This window comes from Octodon degus, unplaced genomic scaffold, assembly GCF_000260255.1.
Source record: "Octodon degus isolate 3935 unplaced genomic scaffold, OctDeg1.0 scaffold00108, whole genome shotgun sequence".
Lineage (NCBI taxonomy): Eukaryota > Metazoa > Chordata > Mammalia > Rodentia > Octodontidae > Octodon > Octodon degus.
Genome location: NW_004524684.1, coordinates 8025569 through 8034306, shown reverse-complemented (window position 1 = coordinate 8034306; position 8738 = coordinate 8025569). Strand labels below are relative to the sequence as shown.

Sequence of the window (8738 nt, the reverse complement as noted above, 5' to 3'; positions counted from 1 at the left end):
TCCTCTTGATTCATTTTTGGTAATTTGTACCTTTCTATGACAGTCCATTTTTTCTGTCTTCCATTCTGTGAGAGTAAACATCTTCAAAATCTATTGATCTTCTGAATTTCCACAGGGTCTATAGTAATTTCACCCTTTTCATTCCTTATTGCTTGAATTTTAGTTTTTTCTTTCCTTTTTTGATGAGGTTAGCTAGGGGCTTATCAATTTTCTTTTTTCTAAAGGTAGGTCTTGCTGTGGCATTTTTTTTTTTTTTTGTGGCACCAGGGATTGAATTCAAGACCTTGTATTTCCCAGGCAAGCACTTACTCTACTGAGCTATCTCCCTGGCCCTTTTTAATCTTTCAAAGAACGAGCTTTTTGATTCATTAATTCTTTGTATTGTTTTCTACATCTTGATTGCATTAGCTTCTGCTCTAATCTTTATAATTTTTTCCCTTCTGTGGGCTTTGTGCTTGGTTTGCTCTTCTTTTTTTAGATGTCTGAGGTGCAACATTAGGGTATTTATTTGTTCCCATTCTGTTTTTCTAATGTGTGAGTTCACCGCTGTAAATTTCCCTTTAAGAATGCTTTCATTGCATCCCATGAATTCCAATAAGTTGCACTTGAATTTTCTTTGAATTTTAGATACTGTTTAATTTCATCTGTAACCCACTGGTTGCTGAGGAGGGTGTTGTTTAACTTCCATGTATTTATGGGGGTTTTTTGTGGTTTCTTTTGTCATTTATTTCCAGTTTCATTTCACTGTGGTCAGATAATATGCATGAGATAATTTCTGTTTTCTTGCATATACATAAGCATGAGCTATGGACTAGTATGTGGTCTATTTTAGAAAATGACCCATGTGCAGCTGAAAAGAAAGTGTATTCAGATGTGGCTATACATACATATATACTCTGTGTATGTCCACTTAGTCCATTTGTTCAAGGTCTGGTTCAGTTCTGCTACTTCTTTGATAATTCTTTTTGGGATAAGGGGATGTTAAGGTCTCCTGTTAATATTGTGGTACTAGATAGTAGATTTTTCATGTCTATTAATATTTGTCTTATGTTGTTGGGTGCTCCCATGTTTGGTGCATACATGTTTATGACTGTTGCATCTTCCTCTTGTATTTTTCCCCTAACTGGTATGTAGTGGCCTTTTTTTGTTTGAGCATTCTTCATTTGAAGTTCAGACTATGTGTGAATGGGATTGCTACCCCCATCTTTTCTGAGGTCCTGGGTCATATAGTATTGTTTTTCATTGTATACAGCATATTGTTTGATTTTGCTTCCTAATCCATTCTGCCAGTCTATTTCTTTTAATTGGTGAATTGAGTCCATTTACATTGATGGTTATAATTGAGATGTATTGCCTTATGATTGACATGTTATTTACCTGCTGTTATATACCTCTTTTTCTCCTGTGTTTAACTGTTTGCCCAATTTGTTGGTTTCTTTCCTTTCTCATTTGTGGAGTTGTGGTCATTTTCGTCCCTCTCTAGAAGATCTTTTAGTAGTCTGTGTAGGGTTTGCTTTGTTGTCATGAAATTCTTTAGTTGTTCTTTGTCATGGAAGTATTTCACTTCTCCATTAAACTTAAAAGACAGTTTTGTATGGTATATCAGTCTGGGTTGGAATTTGTGTTCTTACAAGACTTGTAGTACTTTGCTCCATGCTCTTCTTGACATGATTGTTTGTGGAGAGAAATCTGCCATTATTCTGATGGGTTTTCCTTTAAATGTGATCTGTTTCTTTTCTCTTTCTTAGTATATTGGTTTTATGCTGAATTTCTGGGATGTTGATTATTATATGTCTGGGTGTGTTTTTAATTGGGTTGATGTTATTTGGAGTTCTATATGCTTCAGTTAACTGAGTGTCAGATTGTTTCTTTATATGTGGGAAATTTTCTGCTATTACTTCTGCCCATATTCTTTTTATATCATTTGTATTGACTCCTTCTTTCTCATTGATGCTCATTAGTCTTGCATTGTTCATCTTTGCATTGCCTTGCAGATGTTGAATTATGTTTTCCTGCATCCTAGTTGTTTTTAAGAGATCTTTTACCTTTGCACTAGCTGCAATGGTGATTTCAAGGTCTGAAACTATTTTCACTTTCATTCAAACAGTTTCGCCAGCTTGTGATTGAAGTTTTAATTTCCACTTTGAATCTGCTTCATGCATTCTATTTCTTTCCTATATCGCTCATTCAATGATTCCATCATTTTTATATTCTCCTTTATTATTTTTCTTATCTTACCAGTGTCTTCTTTAGAAGCACTTCGTAATTCTTTCATTATACTTATCATTTCTTTTTTACTTCAGAGATTATTTCTGATGTGGTTTCCTCTATACCTGTATACAGTTGTTTCTTTACTTAAATTAGCTCCCCTTAGTTCTGTCTGATCACCTCTCCTTGATGTACCTGCAGTCTTCCAGACATACTAGCTCAACCCAGTTACCTGTTGCCCCTCTCTTGATCAAGAGAGAAAGAGAGAGAATGCTCTCATATATCTAGGTCTAGCAAAGTGTCTCAGCTTAATGGGTCCAGATCTAGCAAGTTAAAACTCATCCAGGTAGGCCAGGCTTAGGTCTGGCTTTTGTGCTCAGCTTCTTCCTGCTGCAGACCATGGAAGTAAACCTGCTGTGCCCCTCTGGCAAAATGATCAGCCCCTGGAATAGGTGGTTGGGTCTGGCCCCTAGCCTCCCTGCAGGGAGTTCTGTTGCAGGGTTCCACATCAGGCCTGCTGATGGAAGAGTTTCCCACAGTACTCAGATGGTTCCATACACTACACACCAGGCTTTAACACTTGCTAGAAAAGGATCCAGTGAGTGGGCAAGTGCCCCCCCACATACACACATACGCACCCACGTGTGTGTGTGTGCGTGCGAGCACAGGGCCTGGGCTCTGGCTGGAAAGGAATCCAGTGAGTGAGTGGAAGGTCTCACACACACATCAGGCCTGGGTTCTGGCTGGAAAGGGTAAAAATAAATTTTGATCACTTAAAAACCAAGATTCATAGTAGAGTAATCCTTATTTGCATTGTCTTAAATTGATGAAAACTCTTGAATTTTAAAAAAAGTAGCAAAAATGGAATGACATAAGTAAAAACTTGTATGGTCACCTTTCAGCAGGAACAAACTACTTTATAGGAAAACAGTCTTTTTTTTTTTTTTTTTTCTGGAACCAGGGATTGAACTCAGACCCTTGCACTTGCCAGGGAAGTGCTTATTCTACTGAGCCATATTCCCAGCCCCAAAAAGTCACTTTTTTACTACATTGTTAAAAATTAAAATGCATATTATAAAGCTCTTGATTGCATAATGATTTGCTTTTACTTTAAAAAACTCAATTTATGTTCATTTAATAGGTTTCTACTAAATCTCTGGTTTTAATTAAAAAAACATTTTTCAGAAACTTTTCTTTTTGAAAGTATATTTAAGTTTAATTTGTAAGTTTGAAGCCATTTCTTATGATATAGTTACTTGCAAAGTAGAGTGTGATTTGTACCCTTGGAATTAGTAAATGGTCTACTTTTGCATTTAATTATTATATGTATTTTGGAAGTAAAGTCAATTAACATTGAGGAATACTAAATAAATGGCTGCCTCATTTCTAAATTACTTTTCAAAGGAAAAGCTGAAGTCTGCATAATGCACATGTTACAATATCAATTTTACCCAAATCTTTACCTTTAAAGGAAATATCAGAATAAATCATTATAATGACTTTCAAAAGAAAAACATGTTTTTAATACTCAAAGATCTGGAATATTTATTTGTACAGTCATTAAATGAGGTCTGAAAAACACAGTCCATGAACTGGAAACACTGGAAAGGTTGCTACAGTACTGCCATTCGTTATAAAATAGTTGCTGGAGACTTGTCCTTTTTTTTTCTTTTTTTCAGACTGGGATTTTTCATTTCTAAGGTCGGGAAGGAAGCAGACAGGTAGTGCAGCCAGCTTTGCTGGCACCTGTTCCTGTCAGGGAGCATGCACCAAGAAATTGTGGTCTCAGATGCTTACAGATCGGCCTGCTGTGCTTGTTACTTCATCTACAACATTTTAACCTTCTTCAATTTCCTCCGTACATTTGATTTTTAGATGCAGCAGGCAGAAATTTTTCTAAGTGGAGAGAAGATGACATGGGACTTTGCTCTGCTATGAGTAGATTAGCCTGCCAAATTGCTGCTAGAGTGCTGTAAGGTTAGCTGTTGACTTCGAATGTTAATGGTTTCTAGAAAGTATTTGCATAGATTGTTCTTATTCAGATGATACAAAATCCATTTTGTTTCCTTTATCAATCTTAGCTGTTGTGATTTTGGGCTTAATGTACTGTTGGTTCTATGTTCAGTTGATATAATAATCAACAATATTTTTGTATACTTCATGGGTGAGTGATGAATTTTCCCTGTTAAAAACACATTGCCTAAAGATTCTTGGTGTGTTTTGTTATGTTATACAAACATCAGTTGGAAGCAATTATGAAATTACAGTGATAATAAACACCCTAGGAGCAGGGCATCTTTTCCCACCATCAGCACAGGCAAAGGTGAGGGGACATGCATGTGGTGAGGACGATGGATCTACCCTTCGGGAGACGTGGCACCTCTAGGCTACTGAGTGGAGGAAATCACAGAACTCTCCATAATGGCTGAGAAACTGAGCAGAGCCCGGGACTTCAAAAGCAGCTTTGTTTTTCTGTAATGAACTTGTGAAACACTGAAATGGTTCCTGCTCTCCTATTATGGAAATTCTGTCACGGAGGATTCCATTCTGTATACTTAATTTCCCTGAGAATCTAGCTGGCGGTGATCTGCCTTCCTGTCCAGTCACCAAGGTCTGGGATGCAGATGGTGGGCAGCATTTCATCCAGAGGAGTTACGAGAGAAAAGCAGATCCCGCGACTTGGTGGGGAGCGTCAAATCGGCTGTGATCAAAAGCATAAGACCACGTTTTCATATCATGTTTGGCGAAGTGAGCTGAATTTAGTAATTGTAGGTTATTTTTCATCTCTTTCATTCCCTACCAAAACTCAAGCACAAGTTCATTTGCTCCTCCTGGGTGCATCCATGCACCATGCACAGTGAGGGAACGTGGCATTTGTGGAGGACCACATGTGGAAGGCCAGTATAGATTTGTTCTTTTAAATAAATTACTACTAGTCAACTTTACTTTGAAATTATTCAAGCTGAAGGTCACAGTAATCTGTACTACAATCAACCTGATTCTGAAATCATGTAAATTAAGCTTTGTTATTTTAGAATTAAAGGTTTTTATTGACTGAACTATCATTTTAGAAGACTGGTGTCTTTCTTGCTCTGGAAAGAAGCTCACAAAAGCATCCCGGAGCAGCTAGGCTCAGGCCCCCCAGCTGCCAATGAGGCGTGCTTCTCCTATGAGCTCAAAGGGGCACGTCCTCATCCTTAGTTTTCAAGTTATTTTTCTCGTCTTGTTCTTTACACCAGAGCAGTAATGTATCTGCCCAGTGCATAAGACTGTTCCCGCAAATGGAGCAGGCAGCGCCTGCATTTCTTTCCACTTCCACGGCCCTGGGCACTTACATTGCACCACTTTTCTGGTGGAACAGTGCTCTTTGGTCTTCAGGATTTGTGATTTTATAAGTAGATAATTCTAAGGCAACTGTCATGACCCTGATGCTAGTGTTCGAAGCACTGTGGAGTAACCTGTAATTTCTGCTAAGGGAACAAGTCCAGCCCACCACTGTTGCCCTGGCGAGCCTGCGTCCCGAGTGCTCCCTCTCCTCTGTGCCAGACCTGCTAGCACAGAGCTGTGGTAACCTCGAGGTATTGAGCTTCGAGATTCATCGCAGCCTCCGAAACCTGCTTCTCAGCTTTCTTCAGGGCCTTTGGGCACATCTTGCAACACAAGCAGAAATCATATCTGCAGAGGTGCCAGGATGAATTCCCAGGGAAAGTAAAGCGACTGTCACATCCTGAACGCGGGATCTAAGCAGTGGTCCTTGGAAGCACATATTGTGAATTCCTTTTCCTTTCCTTTTCTTTTTCTTTTTCTTTTTCTTTCCTTTTCTATATATTTGGTACAGGGTCTCACTATGCAGCTTAGAATCATAGTGATCCTATTTTAGCCTCCCCAGTGCTGGGATTACGGGCATCCACCACCACACCTAGACCCGGTCGCCACCTCAGTACATTCATGGGCAGGGCCAGTGAGGCATGTGGTGCCAGGGATCGAACCCTGGGCCCTAGGCCTACCTAAACACATGCTTGGTCTGCTGAGTTATCTCACCGGCTCTGTGCATTCCATTTTCTGCAGTTTCTTGGGAGGCCTTCAGCAGGCCTCTGCTCACACTCTCAGCAGACTGGGTCACTGGCATGGTAGATGGCGTCTCTCCTGTCCTGGCTTCCAGCTCCACACTCATGAAATACTGTCTCCTAAAGTTCTAGCTAAGGTGTCCGTGGCATGAGCTGAGCTGAGGCCAGTCTCTGGCATGCCACCTGGAGAAGCCCCAGCTAGGTCTCCAGGCCACATTCCCACTTCATTCAATCGTGAATAATCTCAATGTGCGATTTTCCCACACCACACAGCACAGATGGTCTGGAGTCAGGATCGGGCTTCGCTTTCAAACTGGGATCTTCACACTGAAGGCATGTCAATCCACGATCCGCATCTGGCTGCTAGGCATCAACATGGGTTCTGTGGTACAGAAGGAGACTGGCTCAGCTCTCCACCGTGGCCCGGAGCAGGCTCTCCACTTCGCTGCTCTGTCTCTGATGCTTTTCTCCCTCTCGTGCGGCTCACCGGCCTACTGCCAGCACAGTGGACTTGGTGGAGAGGGGGCATCTCCAGTGGTGGTATGTGTAAGCCAAACAGGCAAAGCAACGTTAGCAGCAGTGAGGAAAGGGTTTCTGTAAGTTGGTCTGCAGAGGGCAAAAGCAGAGGACTTATTCTCTGTACAATTTCTGTTGATACCATGGAGAGCTGACTGGGGTTTTGGTGCACCTGAGTAAACGTGCATAAGCCAGCGGCCTCGCTGCTTGTCGTGCAGAATGCCAGGGCAACGAGTCACCCTTATGACACTGCAGAGAGCCATGGCTGCATTCCTCCAGAGAAGGCCAGTCCCAGGTCACAGCATCCACCCAAGCGTTGATTTTCAGGGCACTGTCACACAGCACAGGCACTGCGGTCTGAGCCAACGTCACTCTGTGTACAGCAGTCGGCGGCTTCTCAGCTAGTAGCAAATCAGAATTTTCACTAAATTCACCTAAATCCAAGTCAGCAAATTCAGCCTCCAAATCTACAACTTGCTCAGTTAGGACATTTCTTGCTTCAGCTGTCTCCTTCAGCAATCCTGGGTCACTTTTTTCCACGTCTTTCCCATCATCTGAATTAGAACTCCAAAGAAGTTTCTCTTTACTTACTACATCTCCCACTTCTGTGAGTGAAAATTTTGGTAACTGTAAAAGCAAAGGTTTTGCCTTCCACTTCTCTCTGATGCTTTCAACTGCATACTTAAAATTAGCCCCAGCTTTGTCCATCTTGCTTAAAAAGCAAATTTGAGGTATCTTGTATTTATCAGCTTGCCTCCACCCTGTGAGAGTTTGGGCCTCCACACCAGCAGAGGCACTGAATACAGCCACTGCGCCATCCAACACTGACGCAGTGCACAGCCTGCAGGGAAAGTGCGTGTGACCTGGTGAATTGATGGGATTGACTGGCTTGCCCTTCAGGCAAACATAACCGCAGCACACTGGATGGGGATGCCTCTTTCTAGCTCATGAGCCACAAAATCTATCACCAGCATCTCCCAGTGACCTTCTGTATCCAGAATAGTACATTATTTCCATGGTGGTAGGTTTGCCTGCATCTATGTGAGCCATAATTCCAATATTATGGGTTTCAGCTACGGGAGGACTAATGATGGAATGAAGGGATTTGATATTGTTTCCTATAAAACCTGGCAGGGAGCTGCAATTTCCTCCAAGATGTACACTTGGCTTTGATGGCTCTAAACGTGCTGTTATTTTACAGTAGCATGTACTGTACGAACTGGGCATTTTCTGCTGATTCACCAAAAATGTTCTCAAACTGGTCAACATCTTGACCATCTAAATTCTTATTCTCTGATGGCATGCCCCATGGAGGGTGGCTCCCTCCTGCCAGGCTGGAGGGAGCTGAGACTCAGGCCGCTCAGATCTGCGATGACCTGGGGTTTCCCCACATCGCCTGCGTGACCCTTCCTCTAAACATAACTGCCTTGTACTGCCTCCTCCAGCAGTTGCACCCCAGCACTTTGATTTGTTCTTTTTCTGATTACCATTAAAAGAAACTGATAAAGTAGTTCTTTTCTCCCCATTGTGAAAGCAAAATAGTTCCAATAGTATTACTTTGTATCTGTCAATGTTTGTCAAGGTAAAATCTATTATTATATGATATATCATAAGACTTTAATTTGTATGTGTACAAATTAAATTAAATTTTTTAAAGTATACAGGGCAAATTTTAAGTATGCAGTTGAAAGCATCAGAGAGAAGTAGAAGGCAAAGCCTTTGCTTTTATAGTTACCAAAACTTTCACAGGAGCGGGAGATGTAGTAAGTAAAGAGAGACTTCTTTGGAGTTCTAATTCAGATGATGGGAAGGCATGCATATATGCTTTAGAGAGAGAATATTAAAAGAAACTATCCAGAGAGGAGTATAGTAGGAAATGAGAGGAGATGTGAAAGTTAAATGGTAAGAGAATGCTTTATGTATATTTTTATAAAAAATAGTAGTAAT

General features: G+C 41.0%; 1 protein-coding gene and 1 pseudogene across 1 annotated transcript in view; one reads left to right on the top strand and one right to left on the bottom strand.

Annotated features, from left to right (window-relative positions):
- Sema3a (semaphorin 3A) overlaps positions 1–8738 on the top strand; it is a 462357-nt gene that overhangs the window by 101508 nt on the left and 352111 nt on the right. The gene's annotated exons all lie outside the window — the stretch shown is intronic.
- On the bottom strand, positions 6408–8060 carry LOC101584313 (annotated as a pseudogene).